We start from the raw sequence: 21992 nt of genomic DNA on the forward strand, positions 1-21992 counted from the left end.
GCTGGTGACTGTTGCATTCCAGCTAGCAGGTCAAAAACATTTGTAGACAAACAGGTCCTTCTCTTTAAGAACAAGTCCCAGAAATCACTTACATCACCTTATCCTTACCCACAACTTAGTCTCATGGCAACTCCTGGCAGCCTTCATTGTGGGTGGACATCTACCCTGGTGACTAAAAACATGATTTTGGTAGAAGGAAGGACTAGATAATGGGGAACAGTGAGTAATCTCTATCAAGGGTACATTTTTGAGAAACCCTTTTCTGTCATCAATGTTTCTTTAGATAGAAAAATATGGCAGCTTTTTTTAAAAATCAGATTTGAGTTTCTGACCAAGAGAATGAGCTCCTTCTGTGTGAGCATCTGCTTATACAAAAGTGTTTGGTGTTGGGTTATTCTCTTGGGACTGACCTGTCTGCCTCCTGAGGGCTTCATTTGTGTGATGCATGGAGTCCTGATGGTAAGTCCCAAATAGAGTACACGGAGATCACAAAAGTCCCACAGGTTGGTCTCTTCAAATGCTACAGACAAATGTATTTTTTAAAACCCAAGAAACTTTTCTACCGCTTACTTGAGTAAGATTTCTTGTCACTATTTTCTTCTTCCTGGTTCTGCTCCCCAAACTTTTATTTCCAAAGAGCACCTTTATGGGGGGGGGGTGCTGCTGGATTCTTGGGTCACAATTAGTGTTTTTGTTCTCTCCTTGCATCACTTTGGCAGAAGAGATACTGATTTGCCTGTGGCACAAGAGAAGCAGGACTGAAGTAGCATTGAGCAAATGTAACATTATGTGAGGGGCAAACACGTAGAACTGGTGAGAGATACTGAGAAAGAGGACTTGTAATTATACCTCCTAGTAACCCATACAAGATGACTGTTCTTTGTATTTTATATATCAATCCATCCATCCATCCATCCATCCACTCATCCATCCACCCATCCATCCATCCATCCATCCATCCATCCATCCATCCATCCATCCATCCATCCATCCATCCATCCATCCATCCACCCACCTCATCCATCTATCCATCCATCCATCCATTCATCAATTATTGACCTTCTAAAGTCAATAAGACTTTTTTTTATTCAAAAAGCCCAAATTAGGGATACTGGGATGAGCCAATATGATGCTCCAGTCCTTAAAGATCCCAGTCAATGAAGAAGGCAATCAAATAAACCTATGATAATACAACGAGATAAAAGTTGTGCAAGATGCATGAAGACTGCTTGGTTCTGGGAGGCTTCCCAGAAGCAGTAACAGTTGAGTCTCATCGTAGCAGAGTCAATCAGGTAGTCATGAAAAGAAAGAGCTCCTGGGAATAGGAAGCACTTTGTGATTCTTCTTTTCTTTCAGTGTTTTCACTAAAGGTTGATTTCTTTCTAGTCTTAGTCCACAAAATCATCTTGCAAGGCAAGATCCTAGATATTTCTCAGCTACACTAAAAATACACCCATAATCTAATGGAAACAAGCACGTTGGCAAGATGTTTCCCTTCCTGCCCATTAGTCAGTCCTTTATCACAACTGCTTGACTGCAGATCAGGAACATGGTGTTGGATTGCAACGTGTCAGTGATATGGGACTGAAAGCATCCGGATGACGGGGCCTTGGCTCTCCCATTCCACTGTGTGTTTCTAAGGGGCCTTCCTCTGAACTCCAGCCAAGAGAAGGCCACAGCTCAAGACCCTGAACTCTGTTCGCTTTGATCCAATAGTGCCAGTCTTGGCTCCTTTTCCCTGGGGAACGTAAAAATCTCTCTAGCTCCAGAAACCAAGCAGTTAGTTATGGCATTTTTTTTTTCTGTTCCTGACGGTAGCTTTCAGAAAGACAAAGGAAAGGGACCGGGTGGGTAACTCCCGCTGTGTGTTGAGTAGATGTTATGAGAGAAACAGAGGAGAAAGTTTGGCTGCATCGTCAGCACCATCATCACAAATACTGAGCACTTGCTCTGTATCAGGCACCTTTTTCTATAGTGCTGTGTATTTATTTCTTTAAGTCAGACAACTCTTGCAGTTGGTACCACGAGCATCTCCATTTTATGGAAGAGACAACTGGGAAAAGAAAAAAAAATGTTCCTAAGGCTCACAACTAAAGAGTGGCTGAGCTGGAGGTGAGCTTTGACTTTGGATCTCCCAGATCTGACCTCTATGTGCACCCTTGGACAACTGACATAAATTTTCTGAATTTCAGTTGTTTTATCTAAATGACAGGCAACTAACTAGAAACAAAGATGAATCCTTGCCTTTGAGACAATACGGATGGAATTGGAGGGTATTGTGCCAAGAGAAATAAATTAGGAGAATAAAAACAAAACCTGGTGATTTCTCTCACTTCACTTTATATGGGATATAAAAAAATAAAGCAAGTGGTGAAAGTGGTGAAAAAAACTAACCAAAACAAACACATGGATCACAGATATTTGAGATAGTATCAACCTGTATAGGCCAAAGTTATCTCAAGTAAAAAAAAAATTAAAGGAAATAACAGTGCTCAACAAACAACTCTGCTTTAATTAGTATGTTGAGATATCAAAATTGCAGAAGGCCAATCAATATATAGAAACAAGAAAGAGCATGGCTTTGTGAAAGCATCAACTATAGAAGTGAATATGCGTTTTTGGCAAGCGTTACTTAGTAAGTGCACAGGAAAATATTAACTGAGATAAAGAATAGGAATTGTGAAAAACAAAGACAGGACCAGAGGAATAATACAGTGCATAGAGAGCTTGCATTGCAAACAGCCAACCTAAGTTTGATCCCCGGTATCCCATCAGATCCCCCCAAGTGCTACCAGAAGTGTTTCCTGATCGTGAGCCAGGAGTAAGCCCTGAGCACCATCAGGTATGGCCTTCCAAAACAAGTCAAAATTCATAAACATTGTATTTTGAGTGGACAAGGAAATTTGGGGAAAGCATTTGATGAATTATATATCTCTGAAACCCTTATGGCCAAAATTATGTGATGGTATCAGGATGGTAAACCAAATTATTCTGGACATTAAGTGTGCTCTGGGATGTATAGGGGCAGACAAGAGTTCTAGTTCCATCTATGTCACTGACTCCTTAAACCCAAAGCTCCTCTTTGGGCCTATTTCTAAGGCATGAAAGACATCAGGACTAAATTGCTTCAAAGGATTATTTTTATAACAGTTACCCCACTGCTCATCTTGCATACAATTTCTCTTGTTTTGGGCCACACCTCTGGTGCTCACGGGTCATTTCCCACACTTCCAGTGTTTGAACCCTAGAAGTCCAACTAGAAAGTATTCGCTATAGGTCTTTGGACTGTCTCTGCCACTTTCTCATAATGCCCATGTCTTTTCCCCACCTAGAAGGAGAGGTAAGGGGATGTTAGTCCAGAACGTTACTTTCTGTCTTTGCACATCCTATGCTCAGAAACAAAGGGTGTCACTCTCCACCGCCAACCATTCATTCATTCATTCATTCATTCTTTCATTCATTCATTCCACAGACACATAAGATTCTGCCCCATGGAACTTCCAGTCCAGAAGGAGAAACAGTAAACCCTTCAGGCTCAGTCATTTTCCAAAGAAAAACCACAAAACATTAGAAAAGTGAGGTGACCATGATGGAAGGGAGGACCATCAAAAAGGGATTCAGGAAAGAGGCGGCCTCAGCTGGGCACTGAACTGAAGTAGCTTCCACCCCAGACTGTGACGAGAAGGCATCACAGCCCAACCCTGAATCTGGGCACAGGCAGATTCCGAATAGAGTGGTGGGCACGAGGGATCATGGGGGCCTCTCACCCCGCCTTTGCCTAGGTGACAGCAAAGGAGAAGGCATGGAAATCAGGTTTCGTATTGTCAGATATCCTACTTGGGAGAAACAGTCGCTTAACAATGTTCAGTAAATTGCATATTCACAATGAATCCTGTTGGCAAAGCTTCCATCCCTGAGCACCAGAGTGCCTCTGACAGCATAATTACCCCCTCACTATGAATTTTGCCAGTTGTCATTTTCCCACGAGCTTTGCTTAACAGCCAGCAGGGGAGCCAGCTTCCCAGGCTCTGCTCAGCACACTTTCCTCGGTTTTTACTTCCTGGCTCCCCTTCCCTCCAAACCTGGGCCCTTTTGTTTACTTGCTTGGCATCAAGCAGCACAGTGAGAGGAAGTGTTGATACCTCACGAGTGAGTCTAAAGCACTTTGTCTTCTGTGCAGGTCCCTTTTTGCCCCTCAGTCAATATGATTTTTCTATCCCCTCAAGCAGAAGGGATAATTGTGATTTGCCACCCCCTGGGGGGGGGATATGCAAAGAGCTTATTGGTGGAAGAGGAATCAAAGGGTTTGGATTCAGATAGAATTGGATTGCAATTCTTCTTCTCTTTCTCTCCCCTCACACATTTCTATAAATTTCATTCAATTAAAAACTCTCTTGCTTCCCTTTTTTAAAAATGTGAATAACCTCACAAAAGAGTTGTGATTAAATAAAAATACTTAGCATTGTGCTTGCACTCAAGAACTAAGACATCTCAATTTTTGCCTTTTCTTCCTTTCTTTCTTTCTTTCTTTCTTTCTTTCTTTCTTTCTTTCTTTCTTTCTTTCTTTCTTTCTTTCTTTCTCTCTTTCTCTCTTTCTCTCTTTCTCTCTTCCTTCCTTCCTTTCTTCCTTTCTTTCTTTCTCTCTTTCTTTCTTTCTTTCTTTCTTTCTTTCTTTCTTTCTTTCTTTCTTTCTTTCTTTCTTTCTTTCTTTTCTTTCTTTCTTTCTCTCTTTCTCTCTTTCTCTCTTTCTCTCTTTCTCTCTTTCTTTCTTTCTTTCTTTCTTTCTTTCTTTCTTTCTTTCTTTCTTTCTTTCTTTCTTTCTCTCTCTCTCTCTCTCTCTCTCTCTTTCTTTCTTTCTTTCTTTCTTCCTTCCTTCCTTCCTTCCTTCCTTCCTTTCTTTCTTTCTTTCTTTCTTTCTTTCTTTCTTTCTTTCTTTCTTTCTTCCTTCCTTCCTTCCTTCCTTCCTTTCTTTCTTTCTTCCTTCCTTCCTTCCTTCCTTCCTTCCTTCTTTCTTTCTTTCTTTCTTTCTTTCTTTCTTTCTTTCTTTCTTTCTTTCTTTCTTTCTTTCTTTCTTTCTTTCTCTCTTTCTCTCTTTCTCTCTTTCTCTCTTCCTCTCTTCCTTCTCTTCCTTTCTTTCTTTCTTTCTTTCTTTCTTTCTTTCTTTCTTTCTTTCTTTCTTTCTTTCTTTCTTTCTTTCTTTCTTTCTTTCTTTCTTTCTTTTCTCTCTTTCTCTCTTTCTCTCTTTCTCTCTTTCTCTCTTTCTCTCTTTCTTTTCTTTCTTTCTTTCTTTCTTTCTTTCTTTCTTTCTTTCTTTCTTTCTCTCTCTCTCTCTCTCTTTCTTTCTTTCTTTCTTTCTTTCTTTCTTTCTTTCTTTCTTTCTTTCTTTCTTTCTTTCTTTCTTTCTTTCTTCTTTCTTTCTTTCTTTCTTTCTTTCTTTCTTTCATCACACCCAGCGATGCACAGGGGTTGCTCTTGGCTCTGCACTCAGGAATCACTCCTAGCGGAGCTCAAGGGACCATATGGGATGCTGGGAATCGAACCGGGGTCAGCCATGTGCAAGGCAAACACCCTACCTGCTGTGCTATTGCTCCAGCCTCATCTGCCTTTTCTTTTCAAAGAGAAGGTGAATTGTGTCTAACTTCTGTTGATGCCTTACTTCTAGATGACTGAATGCATATCAGCTTTGTCTTTGCTAAGTATAGTTCCCATGTACTCCCATTCCCACGTCCAAACTTTCTTCACAAAACCTCCTGGAAAGGCCTAGAGATAGACTTGAAATATCAAGGCTACGAGTCTGATGCCCAGCGTACCAAGAGAGACCCGGCAGTTCTGCTCTCTGGGATCCCCAGAGTCCATTGTGCTTGAACTCTGGTGTAGTCAGGGGGGTGTGAGCATGGCAATGAGAGTGTGTGATTGCAGTGAGCACAGCACCAGAGCCAGGGAGCACCTGGGGAAACATTGGAATCAATTGAAGTTTCGAGCACCAGAATCAAGTGTATGCAACTCCCAGTCACAGCAACAGCAGCAGAAACAAAAGGGGAGAGAAGGGAGTGAAATCATCTTGTTTCCATGGTACAAAGAGCCAACCCACTCTAGGGTTCTATAGTGTGATCCTGTTATCACTAAGCATAGACCCACCTCTCCCTCCGCACCTCTCCTTCATAGAAGCAGTTTTGGAGTGAGGTCACTATTTTATTCTTTACTTTATATGCTTTTTTTGTGGCTTGGTAGTTTTCCCACAGAGACTGTTCAATTATTTTTTTATTTTGAGTTACTTTAAACAAAAGTCTTCCTAAAGGCCCCCTTACCAACTGGAGAAGTACAAATTATATTTCCTTGAACTGGATCTCTCTCAGATATTTGGCTACAAGTAACCAAAAATCCAACCAATAGGGCCTTAAACACACAGGACTTTTTCTCAAAAAGATGTGTGAAGATGAACAATTGTTTAATGTTAGATCACGACTTCTGAAATTCCGGTGGACTCTTGCTCATGCAGCTAACTGTTGCTGCTCCAGGCATCACATCACCATTCAAGTCTACTAGAGAAAGGAAAGGGTGTGATTCCTTCTGTCCCTTTTTATTAAGGAGTCACAAGATATCTAGAAGAATTTCCTATCCACCCCACCTTTAGCTGATGCATTCTTATGTCTCTGGCCAAAACTCTGTCATGCCCTATTTCCCTCCAAAAACAAAATTAAAAAGAAAGAAAATAGAATTGTCAACATTAACTTTAGTTCAATCATCATCTACTGTTTTGGGGTAGGAACATCAGTGCCTCAAACAAAAATCAAGTTGTTTCAATAAAAAAATAAAAAGCAGTCGATAGAAATGCCCAATGGCAATAGAAATGAACATGAAAATTAGTCTTCAATAGGAAGTTTGCCACTGGGGTTTGGTTCTGGGGAACAGGTCAAGAAAGGGAATACTGGGGCTGGAGTGATAGCACAGCGGGTAGGGCGTCTGCCTTGAACGCGGCCAACCCGGGTTTGATTCCCAGTGTTCCATATGGTTCCCTGAACACAGCCAGGAGTAACTCCTGAGTGCACAAGCCAGGAGCGACCCCTGTGCATTGGTGGATGGACCCAAAAAGAAAAAAAAAATAAAGTGAATACTGCAATAATGGTGGAGGGAAGTGGACACTCTGGAGAAGGGCAAGGTGCTAAAAGCAGGTAAAACGTGCCTGCCAGAGCGATAGTACAGGGGGTAGGGGGGTGTTTACCTTGCACACAGCTGACCCAGGTTCAATTCCCAGCATCCCATATGGTTCCCCAAGCACTGCCAAGAGTAATTCCTGAGTGCAGAGCCAGGAGTAAACCCTGAACATTGCTGGTGTGTCCCAAAAAAGTACATACATACATACATACATACATAAATAAATAAATGAAGTGCCTGCCATAGAGTCCTGCTGAGGGACAGGAGGGAAACTGAGGAAATTGGAGGAAGGAAGTAGACACTGGTGAAGAGATTGGCACACCTAACACTCAAGCATCAATAACTTTGTAACTTTGTCGTTTATAGCACTTCAATAAATATTTTTAATTTAATTTTTTTAAGTAGTAATAAGGTAGCTTAAACAAGCTGCTAAGGGCATGAACTTTCCTTTCTCACTGATTAAGTTCATTCCCTCGCTAACACCGGCAGCTTGTGGTCCCCAAGGCATTCCTGTACATGGCACCTCCCGTCCCCAGCTCAAGCTGTTCCCTGGGCCTGTAACATGCTCACTTGGGAGCTCACGGTGATAAAAACAACACTCACCCACTGAGAACGTGATCTCAGAGCAAGCCGCACACGGCTTCACAGCTCCAGAGGCCCTACCACCAGCTGGTCCCTCCTGTTGGGCTCTCATATTTAATAGATGGGCTCCGATTTATTTATCATGCTGTATTATGAGGTAGCATTGCCCATCTCTCCCCATTAGCACTGCTAGTTCCTTGAACTTCTCTGCAGCAATCTCACAAAGATGGGGAAGGCAGAGTGAACTTGTCCAAGCACCCTGGGGCTGACTCCAGTGCGGTGGTAGGTGGAATGACCAAATGGAAAATAAATTTGCTTTTTTTAAGCAAGTAAACATGACCAAGGCTAGCACAGTACAGACTTTGCACGGCCAATACAGCAGGTCTTCAAATAAAGTCGCTTTGTTATAATGTTGATGAAAAAGAATCCATTCTGGCCTGGAATACTGTCTGTGCAGTTTACATGTTCTCCTCAAATCTGCGTATCTGCATGGATGTTTGTTGTTGTTTTTTTTTTTTTCCGGTAATCTGGACTCCTCCCCAGCTAGAGACAGATATGCACGTGCTCTTCACTGGTGTGTGTCCTGCCCTATTTGGCAGGAGTGTCGTGGCTCTGCCATGGAAGAGCGTCCTACGCAGGGTTGAGTTCCCCCTTACAACCTGAGTTACTGGGACAAGCTCTGGCCACTCATGGCTCTGAACTGGAAAGAGCAGGTTTGAAAATCAGTAAATGACTGAGTCAATACAGAACATTGTTTAATACTAGAAGTTTTGGGGGTTCTTATTTGAAAGTTTGGTGATATTTTTCTCGCCAGAAGTAAGTACTAGGAAATTCATGCTGGTTTCTATCAGGTTAAATTGGTTCATTAGAGGATCTGTCATTAAAAGTTGGAGTTTCCCCTAAAGATTTATGCTTCACACTATATTTAAAGCACTATCAATTTCTTAGTGAGAAATAGTACAATTGAGATAAGTCAATGATGTTAAATGAGGGATTCTCAGGATTCCAGATTCAGTATTCTTTAGAGAATGGTTGTTATAATTTTATACATCCTTTCCCCTCTATTATTTATTTATTGAATCATCATGATATATAATTGCAACGTTTTCATGATCAGGTTTCAGTCATACAATGTTCCGACACCCATCCCTCTACCAGTGTACATTTCCCACCACCAATATTCCTGTATCTCTCCTGCAAGCCCCGAGCCCCCAGCCTGCCTCTATGGCAGGCAGTTTTTCTTCTCTCTCTCTCTCTCTCTCTCTCTCTCTCTCTCTCTCTCTTTCTCTCTCTCTCTCTCCTTTTGAGCACCATAGTTTGCAATACAGATAGTGAGAGGTTATCATATTTGGTCCTTTACCCACTTTCAGCACACATCTTCCATCAGAGCAATTCCTTCCAACCTTCGTTGTCATAATGGTTTGTCTATCCCAACTGCCCTCTTCCCCAGCTCTTGAGGCAGCCTTCCAACCATGGACCAATCCTCCTGGCCCTTGTTTCTACTATCCTTGGGATTTTGGTTTCATACTATTTTTTTATATTCCACAAAGGAATGCAGTCATTCTATGTCTTTCCCTTTCCTTCTGACTTATTTCTCTCAGCACGATACTCTCCATGTCTATTCATTTATAGGTGAATTTCATGACTTCACTTTTTTAAATAGCTATAGAGTATTCCACTGTGTAGATGTACTATAGTTTCCTTAACCAGTTATCTATTCTTGGGCACTTGGGTTGTCCAATAGTCCAATAGTCCAGATTCTGACTATTGTGAACAGTGCTGCAGTGAATATACAAGTACAGATGTCTTTTCTGCTGTGTGTTTTTGCACCCTGGGGGGTATATTCCCAGAAGTGGTACCGCTGGGTCATATGTCCTCTCTTTTTAATCCATCCTTATAAATAAGTGAACATTAATTTTTAACCCCCTCCCCCATTAAATAAGTTGACCTGCAGTTTTTCAGGAACCTGGGGACTTCTTGTGCTTCCCCAGGAAGGCTGTAGTTACTGGAGATCAGGAGGTCACTGAAACCTAGAGAGAAAAGTTTGTTGATCATGTAACTTAATTTGAGGATTATTCCCTCCTGCCTTGTGTTATCTAGGCCCTAGTGTTCCTCCTGGCTGTGGTGGGGTTTAGAAGCCATAATAACTGTATTATCGGTTCCTGAAGAATAATAAGAATAAGAATAATAGGAAGGAGCAAATGCCCCCTTTCACGCAGGAAGTCTGCAATGGAGAGGCTTCAAGGGAGTGGACTCATTGCCTGTGCTCCTGCTTCACTCACTGTGGTGTGCGACACTTCTCTGAGAAAGATGGAACTGACTAACACAGGGTAGCTTTCCCCCCACCATCAGCTCGCTGACCCTAGGGATTTTCCCCTCCAGAATGTACACCGGTTTTCAGGAAGACTGAGATGTAGCCTCACAGTTCTTTCTCATTATTTAGTCTAAATGTATCATCTAAATATATGCACTTAATCTCATTCACAGCTGCTAGAGGGCCTCTCACGGGTCATTCTGATCAACCTTATTCCTCACACAAGACAGGACACGGGCTCAGGGGAGAGCAAGGGATTTCACAAGGAGAGCTGGAATCCAGGGTGCTGCTCACCATACCTTGCAGCCTCGCCTTACTGTTCTGTTTCCCTGAATCTGAGAACAGTCTTCTAGTCTCCATGCAGTTACTTCAGATAGAGAATAACCAAAATGCTCCAGGCTTCTGGTGTTTAGACCAAGTCATGGCACAGAGCTGCCCGGGGCAGGTGGTGATGATCACATGGCCGTCGAACTGTGCTGAGGAGGCAGTGAGCAAAAGCCAAGGGAAGCTGTTTCCATGGCAAATGATGTTCATCCTTATCTCTCCAGGTTGGACAGAATTGCCAGGTTTCTAGGGTTAAGCCCTGATAAGTGATTGCCTCCATCATGCGGTCTCATGTGTAGACCTTATCTGCGTGCGCTACACACACACACACACACACACACACACACACACACACACACACACACACACACATGGATGAAACATCCCTGCACCTTTGCTACCGACATTTGCTAGGAGCAGAAGAGGAGTGTTTTTCAGTGCAAATTTCAGTCAAGGCAATATTTTCTCAGGCACCTATGTCATCTACAATTTATAAGGAATTAATATGAGGAAAGGAATGGAAGAAGTGGGGAGAAAGTCAGCCAGGGTGATCATACCTACTTGTGGTGAGGGGAGTTGATTGGCAGTGATTATGATCAAGGATATAACCACCATGTATCAGTTTTCTATTGGTACTGTAAAGAATGATTACTCATGTATTAGCTAAAACAGAGATCTGGAGGTCAGATAAGTGGCATGAATCTAACAGGTTAATATCATGGTATCAGTAAGGTTGCACTTCTTTTAAGGGTTTTAAGATAATTTTTTCTTTTGCTTTATGGGTCACATCTGGCAATGCACAGGGGTTATTCCTGGCTTTGCACTTAGGAAGTACTCCTAGTGGTGCTCAGGGGACCATATGGGATCATGGGAATTGAACCCAGGTCGGCCGCATGCAAGGCAAACACCCTACCTGCTGTACTATCGCTACAGCCCTTCTATGGGAGATTTTTCTCCCTCTTTTCCACCTGCTGGGGCTTGTCTATATTCCTTGGCTCATCCTCTGTCTTCAAATCTAGTGGTATAACATATTCAAATCCCTGTTTTCACTTTTTTTGGTCACATCTTTTTCTCTGATTCTTACAAGTCCTGGCAATTAGATTAGGTCCATCTTGATGGGTCCAGGAATTATTTCTCCATACCAAAGTCTGTAATTTAATTGCATCTGCAGTTTCCCTTTTTTCCATGTAAAGTTGCTTATTTAAATATTTCAGGAATTAGAATGTAGGTTGTACACTGGTGAAGGGAAGAGTGTTGGAATATTGTATGGATGAAACCGAACTGTGAATGACTTTGTAACTGTCAACCTCATGGTGATTAATTTTAAAAATGTTTTAAAAAATGTTTTAAAAGAATGTAGGCATATTTGGAGGAGCATTATTCTGCTTACTACAACCTAAGTTTTGTGCATGTGGGCTTTCTGTAAGTCATTATTGTAAGAGAAACACTTTGCCACCTATTTAGTGCATGACATGTGACAAATACAAAGTATAAAGTTAGTTAGCTAAACATTTACACATATTAGCTCATTTAATCCTCATGAATGCCCTACATCAGTGGCATAATTATCCTAGTTTGTAGATGAGGAAATTGGATATGGAAGCTCAGTGAACTCTCCCAAAGTTTAGACTAAGGAGAAAAGTCCAGCACAGTCAGAGTACCAGTGGTTGGGTATCTTCCCGAATGTTAGTTTGACTTGAAGATTGAAAGTTAGTAACCATAGGTGTTCAAACCATGTTTCAAAATTCCTTTACAGTTTTAAGTAACTGAATATACTGTTAACATGGTTCAAAATCTCTCCAGCTTTATTGAGATGCAATTGACCTACAACAAATTGAATATCATTGTCATCCCATTGCTCATCGATTTGTTCGAGAGGGCACCAGTAACATCTCTCATTGAGAGACTTATTGTTACTGTTTTTGGCATATCCAGTATGCACGGGTAGCTTGCCAGGCTCTGCCGCTCGGGCTTGATACTCTCGGTAGCTTGCCGGGCTCTCCGAGAGGGGCGGAAGAATCGAACACGGGCTGGCCGAGTGAAAGGCGAAAGCCCAACCGCTGTGCTATTGCTCCAGACCAAATTGAATATATTTTATGTATATAATGTATGCAATTTGATTAATTTGAGCAAGTGCATATACCTATGATATCACCACAAATAAGGACATAAATATATCCACTACCTCCAAAAGTTTCCTTGTGTCCATTCCCTATTTTCATGTGCCTGAGGTATGAGAACTTAGCATAAGACCTGTTCAATTTAACAGGTTAAAAACTGTTTAACACTTTGTTAACTATAGGCATTATACTGTAAGAAAATGTATAAAACTTGGTCATCTTATATAACTAACTTTATACCAGTGAGCAAAACTTCCTATTTCCCCTTTCCCTGTTATTTGGCAACCAACACTCTATTTTCTGTTCTTTTCACTGTCATCCCGTGGCTCATCGATTTGCTCGAGCAGGCACCAATAACGTCTCTATTGTGAGACTTGTTGTTACTCTTTTTGGCATATCAAACATGCCACGGTTAGCTTGCCAGGCTCTGCCGTGCAGGCAGAATACTTTCGGTAGCTAAATTTAATTATTTTAGCTGAATCGTATGGATAGGACAACCGGTAGGACGTTTGCCTTGCACGCAGCTGATCCGGGTTCAATTCCTCCGCCCCTCTTGGAGAGCCCAGGAAGCACCAGGAGTATCTCGTCCACACAGCAGAGCCTGGCAAGTTACCTGTGGTGTATTCGATATGCCAAAAACAGTAACAAGTCTCACAATGGAGATATTACTGGTGACCGCTCGAGCAAATCGATGAGCAACGGGATGACAGTGACAGTGACAGCTGTATCGTGTAAGTGTGGCCATTTAGTATTTGCTCTTCTGTGACTGATGTACTTCATCAGCATAATGCGTTCCAGAGCCATCCATGTTATCAAGAGTAGGATTTCCTTTTTTTTTAAAAGAAGTGCACAATTTTACACTGCATTCACACATTGTATTGCTTTATCAATTTACCTGTCAGTGAGCACTATATTGCATGTTTCAGATTTTGTAAGAAAAAATACTAGGAAGCATAGTGGAAATTTCACTTAAAAACTGAATAAAATATGAAACTTGGCAGCCAATTATACGAGGAGTAGTCTCTGAGTGCGGAGCCAAGGGTGAGCCCTGAACACTGCCAGGTGAGGCCTAAAAAAATAAATCTCTCTCAAGATGATATTCAGTATTTTACTTAATAGAGTATCTCACTGAAAAGCCAACCGTATAAAAATCAGCCATTGCTAGAAAAGCTACTGATTTGTAGATTGGCTCTTCTTGTATATCTGGAGAAATGTAATGAGTATCAGAAAGTGTAAACTGAAACTCATTTCATATTCTCATTCATTTTCTTCAATTAATCCAAATCCATTTTTTAAAAATTTCCTCTTTTACCTATTCATCACAGAATTTGAATTCTGAGGTAAAAGCAGTCTTTCTTCCTCTGGCTCATCTCTTAATCAAGCACCACTAATCTTATATCTAAAACAGAAATATCTTCAGTAAATTCTAATCATCCATATAATGCATATTAAAGCAATTATTCACCACAGTCAACTAAGATTTTCCCACCAGGAATTTAAGCATACTTAGCATTTAAAAGTCATAAATACTTCATAATTTAATTATATCAATATATTAAAATATAATTATCATTGGAATGGGTGAATTTTAAAGTGATAGAATTAATCTAGATTATTTCCAATAACAATAAAGAAAGTGTCACCAGCAGCAATACAATAAAAGAAAATGTGGCAATAAAAGAAATAAAATGATAGCATCTTCTACAAGAGAAAAAAATAATATCTATAACAGCTTCTTTAATTTGAGAGAAGTTTGCTACCATGAACATAATTTGGAATCAACATTCTTAGTAATAAATATCTATTAAAATTAAGATGGGGAAAACACATTTTCTCTTTGACCACGATTATTTAATTTTATGGAGATTTTCCTTCATCCAGTAAGCTAAGTCCCACTGCTATTAGAAATTAAAAAATATATTAACCATTAATGAACAACCATGTTAAGTGTCTCCCTCAAATCCTGTAAAATAAATAGAAAGAAAATAATATTTAGTTTTAAATACCTAAATATGTTATATTCTTATATAGAATCAATAATGTATTAGAACATATAGTATATAAATTACCACAAGGATAAAAAATATTACCAAAAGGGTTTAAGAACTGATAAGAAATACTGAGTTTTCATTTGCTGCAACTTGGTTGGAACTGGAGAATGTTATGTTAAATGAAATAAACCAGAAGGAGGACAAATACCAGATGATTTCACTCATCTCTGTATAGAGAAACCTAGGAAGGGAATAGACAGTTTCAAATAATAACAAATTCTTGTCCTTGGATTATGGAACAGAGAATACCAAACAAGGGGCGGAAGAGGGGATCAGAAGGAGGAATAGAGAAGATTAGAAGTAACATAGAACAGTGATGGAGTGTCTCAGGTACTTTGGTGCTGGTGAGGTGTAGTAACTGTACCTCAAAAACACAAATGTTAGGGGCTGGAGCAATAGCACAGCGGGTAGGGCGTTTGCCTTGCACTCGGCCGACCTGGGTTCGATTCCCAGCATCCCATATGGTCCCCTGAGTACTGCCAGGGGTAATTCCTGAGTGCAGAGCCAGGAGTAACCCCTGTGCATTGCCAGGTGTGACCCAAAAAACAAAAACAAAACCCCACAAATGTTAGCACTATTGTTAATACATAAGAGAAAGGAAGGAAGAGAAAGAAGGGAAGAAGGGAGGGAGGGAGGAAGGGAGGAAGGGAGAAAAGGAGGGAGAGAGGAAAGGAGTGAGAGAGGGAGGGAGAGGAGAGGAGGAAGAGGGAGAAGGAAGGAGGGGAAAAAAGAAAAGGAGGGAAGAAAAAAGAAAAGGAGGGAAGAAGGGATAAGGGGTGAAGGGAGGAAAAGAGGATGAGAGGGAGGGAGGGAGGAGGGACAAGAGAAGAAGGGAGAAAAGGAGGGGGAGGGAGAGAAAGCTGATTTGTACCAGGAATAGACGTCCAATCTCCTAGACTTGTCTCTGGGCTATATCTCAGATTGACTCTTGCTATGGTGCTCACCGGGGGCTACAGGTTTTGGTCATTGTGCTTGTGCCGTTCTGGTTGCAGTGCTTGCTGAGCCACCCTCTTTAGTGGTGGGACATACACACACACACACACACACATACACACACACACACACACACACACACGTGTGACTGTGCACTGGAGCTGGGAGTGCCAGAGAGCAGAGTGCTGGGAAGGCCTTTGGCGCATGAGAGTTTTCAAGACCGTTTTGGGTTTTTGGTTTTTTTAGTTTTACATGACCAGTAACCCTGGCCATGCTCAGGGTTACTCTTGGCTCTATACTCCTGGTGGTGCTCAAGGGAGCAAATGGAAATGCCACAGATTGGATCCGGGTGGGTCACATGCCAGACAAGCACCCTACCCACCGTCCTATCTCTCCAGCCCCAGAAAGACAGATTAATCTTAACTACTCTAAGGCCGCCCCTAGGTAATAACTGTACCTTAAAACCACAAATGTTAGCACTATTGTAAACATGTCAGAGGAAGGAAGGAAGAGAGAGATGGGAAGAAGAGAGGAAGGGAGGGAGAGGGAGGAAAGGAGAAAAGGAGGGAGGGAAGGAGGAAGAGGGGAGGAAGGGAGAGAGGGAGGGAGAAGAAACATTCTTCTCTTTTTCTTCCGTGCAGTTTTTAAAAGTCCCCTCTCTGCCCGCTGTTTATCTGGTAAGAGTCATGCTGGTCGATGCAGGTTATAACAATGGAAATTATTTCAAACTCTCAATTGATCAAGAGGGATCAAGGCCAAGGTCCGCCACGACAGCCACTGTGGCAGGCAAGCAGATCTCCTTTAAAAAAAAATAGTGCCAGGTGCTTTGAAGGTTGAACTTTGTAAAATCCTGTCCCGTATCCAGGTGTCCTTTAAATGGAGCTCGCCTGGCGGTCTGGGCCTTGAGCAGAGCCGAGCCCTGAGCCTCCTGCGGGCTGCAGCTTGGCCCCTGGACAGCTCGGGCTTTCTTACCGGTGACCTCATTCTCTCCCCGCCCTCACCTGCTTGGAGCCTGGCTCTCTCACAGTCACAGAGTCTGGGCTCCTTCTCGTCTCCACTTCAAAACTCCCGACCTTCCCCACAGAATAAAGACAGTGTCTGCCTTCAACTTTGGGCTCAGAGCCAGGCCAAGCTTTGAAGCGCCAACCCATCTCCTGCCCCACCCAGGCACCCAGCCTGTGGGGCTCTGGACGGCTCCTTCCCTCTGTCTGCACTTACTTTCCCTCCCCCCACTCCTCTCTCTCTCTCTCTCTCTCTCTCTCTCTCTCTCTCTCTGTTTCTCTCTCTCTCTCTCTCTCTCTCTCTCTCTCTCACACACACACACACACACACACACACACACACACACACACACACACACACACACACACACTGTTCTTTCAGGCCCTTATTACGTCCTTAAGACTCAGGGTGGTTTAGTCAAAGTCTCAGCAGCAATCCCAGAGCACTAGTGTCCTTACCTTGGGCAGGTCATCCAAAGCTCAGGACAAGCGCCTGAACTAACAACCCCTCATTTCACTAGAGAAAGGAGCCCACCTCAGTTGTCTAGTCTGTGACTCTTTCTCCTTTCCTGAGGCAGGATTCCTTAAGTCAAGACTTATGGATTCCTTTAGTCCTCTCTCTCTGTCCCTCTGTCTCTGACTCTGTCTCTGTCTCTGTCTCTGTCTCTCTCTCTCTCTCTCTTTCTCTCTCTCTCTCCCTGTGTCTGTGCAGACTGCACTTACCTGGACATGGATGGCCACAAAGTAAAAACCCCAGTAGGAATTCCAACCCAGGCTTGGAAATGGGGTGATTCAGACAGACCAGTGGCTCCGCTCCAAAGCTTCAAGGCTAGTGACTCTTCCCACGCTACAACCTGTCATCAGCTGGACAGATGTAAATAAGCAAATAGAAGCCCCTTATTCTTGGCTAGGCGGACGGACAGCATTGCATAGGCGCCAGCTCTCTCTCTCTATGAATTGGTCTTTCTTGTTCTTGGGCAGAAGGACCCAGTATTGCCATGATGCCAGCTTGTTCCAAATGACCAGAACATTTCAAAGCAATCTTAAAATCATATCTGGTCTCACTTTATTTGGTTGTTCGCCATTTGACCTCATGTTCCAAGAGGAGTGTCAAATATTTCCTACAGGAACCACAAAAAAATGTAAAGGGGAGAGAGTGCTCGTCACATATTAAAATAAATGACAAGATTATGGCACTATTCTCTAAACAAGAGGAAGAGACTAACAAAAAGCAAATAGCACAAAGCCCACTGTCCAGTGTAAATGTGGTCATGAAGGAAGGGGCTGGAGAGATAGCACAGCGGGTAGGGCGTTTGCCTTGCACGCGGCCGACCCGGGTTCAAGTCCCAGCATCCCATATGGTCCCCTGAGCACGGCCAGGGGTAATTCCTGAGTGCAAAGCCAGGAGTAACCCCTGTGCATCGCCAGGTGTGACCCAAAAAGCACAAAAAAAAAAAATGTGGTCATGAAGGAAGAGTCTTAATTAAATTGTGTAATAATTGTCTCATCATTGTATTCACAAAGTAAATATGAATATTCAGTGGGTTAGAGAGAATTATCAGAAAAAATTTAGAGGAAGATTTTATTCATTTATTTGGCTTTTGGAGCCACATGTGATGATGCTCAGGGGTTACTCCTGGCTGTGCACTCTGAAATTACTCCTGGCAGTGCTCACGGGACCATATGGGATGCCAGGAACTGAACCCGGGTTGGCCACGTGCAAGGCAAATGACCTACCCACTGTACTATGGCTCCAACATCCTAGAGGAAGATTTTAAATCTCATTGTGGGGAAGGCCTTTCCAAATATGACCCTCAAACTAGAGGACAGTTAGACTAATATGAATGAACGAACTTCACAACCAAAACTTTAATGTTCTAGACAAGGAAAACCTAATTATAGACAAGCTCCCTTTTGATTTTCCCACAGGAAACATAAAAAGATGTTCAACCTCACTAGAAATCAGAGAAGCATAAAAGTGGTTGGATAAATAATGAGAACTCCTTTGTCTTCTCTCCAAGCCCTGACACCCAGGACAGCCGGAAATGTGGCTGAGGAAGGAGTACACTGTCCCTGGGCAGTGCATAAGTGCCTATCAGAACTAAAACCTGTAGACTGTTTTTTTGTTTGTTTTGTTTTCTTTTCTTTTTGGGTCACACCCGGCGATGCACAGGGATTCTTCCTGGTTCTGCACTCAGGAATCACCCCTGGCAGTGCTCAGGGGACCATATGGGATGCTGGGATTCAAACCCAGGTTGGCCACATGCAAGGCAAATGTCCTACCCGCTGTGCTATTGCTCCAGCCCCAAACCTGTGGACTCTTTCAGAGAAATTTACTTTGGGGAAAATCCAGGTCACGTTTGTAATTTAAAAATGCAAATAAGGCATTGATATAGTGAAGTTTTCAATAATTTCCCTAGAATTAAGATGTGGGGTGGAGGGCTGTAAGGAAGGACACTTGGCTTTCATACAAGAGACCAGGTTTGATTCCCCGGCACCCCTTCTGGTCCCCCACGCTCCACGAGGTGTACTCTCTGAGTGTGAGCCAGAATAAGCTCTGAGTACTGCCAGGTGTGGTCCAAACCATCACTCCCCGTCCAAGGATATAGTCCAACAAATAACGAGGCCTTTATGAAACCTTTAATCATAAGAAAAGGTCACATCAGGTCAGAGAGAGCCCAATGGGTTGAGAGCATGCAAAGCAGGCCTGAGCAGAGCCAGGTGTGGTGTGAAAACAAAGATAAGATTCATACACTTACAGGCAGTGACTAGAAAAAAACTTTCACATCTCATTCAATGAAAGTCTCCAGTGATAAGTTGCAAATATATACACTTAAATGCTTGTGTGTGAATGTGTGCCCAGAAACATACACAGACATGTACAGAAGCAATGACTAGAACAAAGGCAAGCCTTTCTGTGGATACATGTCTGTATAGTATCACCAAATGCATGACATAGTCAATAAATACTGTCGAATGAATGAAGATTGTAAACAATAGTCACTCAAATAACTCTAAGTGGTAGCTTGGATATTAATTGCTATTGTGATTTTTTTTATTCATAGATGTGTTTGGCCTTCATAAGTTAGAAACAAAATATGATATTTGCTAAATGAAAATTAAAGTGCTTTTCAAAAAAAAACAATCAATTTCATTAGCTCTAACTGATCCTGTTCAACCATCCCTCCTTCATGTGTACATTAAACATCTCACTCTTTGGAGAAAACATTACGAGAGACATGAAAATCAGGGGCTGTGATAGCACAGCGGGTGGGGCTAGAGCGATAGCACAGCGGGTAGGGCGTTTGCCTTGCACGTGGCTGACCAGGGTTTAATTCCCAGCATCCCATACGGTCCCCTGAGCACCGCCGGAAGTAATTCCTGAGTGCAGAGCCAGGAGAAATCCCTGTGCATTGCCAGGTGTGACCCCAAAAGAAAAAAGAAATGTGGAAATCAGCTTGAGAAATACCTCTCAGTTAATAACATGTTGACGTTAGGAAGAAGTTCCATGACAGAACCAAGTGAATCCATAGTTGTTGGGTTTGTGCTCAGTGTTTAGTCACCCTGTCAGTATCCGGGGAGCCATACAATGCCTAGAATCAAACCCAAGGGGCTGGAGTGACAGTACAGCAGGGAGGACATTTGCCTTGCACATGGCTGCCCTGGGTTCAATCCCTGGCATTCAATATGGTCCCCTGAGCATTGCCAGGGGTGATTCCTGGGCGCAGAGCCAGAGTAACCCCTGAGCATTGCTGGGTGTGACCCAAAAAGCCTATACATAAAAAAATTAAAAAATAGAAAAAAGAATCAAACTCAAGATCCCACGCATGCAAGGCTCTACCATTGAGACACATCTTCATCTCAAATCAAGAAACGCTGATGGAGGACTCACGGTGTCTCGGGCCCTAGACTTAATGAAAAAAACAGGCACATAGATGCTCATGGGAGAGCTATTGGGCAAGGGGTTACACAGATCCTTACAATGAAGAAACACCTCTCCAGACTGTGTCCCATCATCTATCTCTCGGAGGGGTTTCAGAGGATGATGTGGGGGAGTGCAGACTCTGGGATCACAGGCGAGAGCAGTCTGGGAAGACAGTCTGGAAGGAGCGACCATGACTCTTGAGCTTTATGATAAAGACCCAAAGAAACTGGAAGGGGGAGAAAAGGCAACTCTTAGCACAGAGAAAAGTGTGGGCAAAGCATGCAAAGGTGCTTCAGGAGGATTTCTAGGAGATCAGTCCAGGCGTAGAACGAGCCAGGGAAGGATTGGAAAACGAAGCTGGAGAGATTTGCAGGACTGCTGTAAGAAAGACCCGTGTAGACTAAGGAGGGGCGGCCTTAAGCCCAGGGGCTTATGGGAGCTTGTGCGGCGTCGGGCACACAGGGCTTTCAGTGGAGAAGCACAAGCACTACGTCCGCGTCTGTCCATTTGCAACTGGAAGCAAGACCCAGGGTGGCTTTCTGTGCCTAAGTGCATGTGCGTGCGTGCGTGCGTGCGTGCGTGCGTGCGTGCGTGCGTGCTTGCGTGCATGCGTGTGTGTGCGTATGTGTGCGTGTGTGTGTGTGTGTGTGTGCATGTGTGTGTGTGTACATCTAAGGATTGTGCTTGGAAGGGCCCTGCATTTGATTTAACACCCTGCTCTGATGGTCTGGAAATTGCTAATACATTTGCAACCAATTTTGCACTGGGTCCCCCAAATTATGTAAGGGACCATGGCAAGACTAGAAGCTGTTTTTTTTAGCCTACATTGGTCAGAGAGAGAACTTTCCATCCACCCCTCTCCCCAGCCTTTGCAGGGAGGGATCTTCTCAATAGACTCTCAAGAGACCAGACAACAAATTAAACAACAATGTGTGACATTGCCCAGGGCAGGAAAGACGTGCTGCCAGGCAAGTGATTAAAAATGAGCACAAGGCAAAGAAAGACGGAGCTGCCCATCCTTCGCCTTCTCTCCTCACTGCACAGAGGCTTGGAAATCGCCATCCCCTGCCCAGCCTAAAGAAGGCTCCGAGCTAGGTGCTGGCAGAGGGGAAGACGGGTGATTTTGTTGAGCATTTGTGCGTTTGTGCACTTGTTTTCTGTTTTCCTGGGAGCACCTCTACCAAAGAGAGTGCATCCCGCCCTGCTGGAAGCCGCTTAGCTGCATCGCACCCCCTCTGTGCTTGAGCCTGGATCCTGCAGCAGAGAGGGGCTGCCTGGTTCTGCCCCCAAACTAGTGCTGGCTGGCAGCTGGGCCGAGTGGGCGGGCAGCTCAACCCCCAGATCCTTTAAACACGCTCTCTCTCTGTCTCTGTCTCTCCTGTCTCTCTCTCTCTCTCTCTCTCTCTCTCTCTCTCTCTCTCTCTCACACACACACACACACACACACACGCACACACACACACATACACACCCATGAGCATTTGTTTTTGTCACCCGGAGGGTTTCCTTCCACACATCTTGGCGTGCACCCGCTGCTTAGCAACAAGCTTTTCGGGCAGAGCAGGGAATTCAACACCTCTCGCTGCT

General features: G+C 43.2%; 1 protein-coding gene across 2 annotated transcripts in view; it reads left to right on the forward strand.

Annotated features, from left to right (window-relative positions):
* Positions 1-21992, forward strand: part of VSNL1 (visinin like 1) — a 117361-nt gene that overhangs the window by 68774 nt on the left and 26595 nt on the right. The gene's annotated exons all lie outside the window — the stretch shown is intronic.

Source organism: Sorex araneus, chromosome X (assembly GCF_027595985.1).
Source record: "Sorex araneus isolate mSorAra2 chromosome X, mSorAra2.pri, whole genome shotgun sequence".
Classification (NCBI taxonomy): Eukaryota; Metazoa; Chordata; class Mammalia; order Eulipotyphla; family Soricidae; genus Sorex; species Sorex araneus.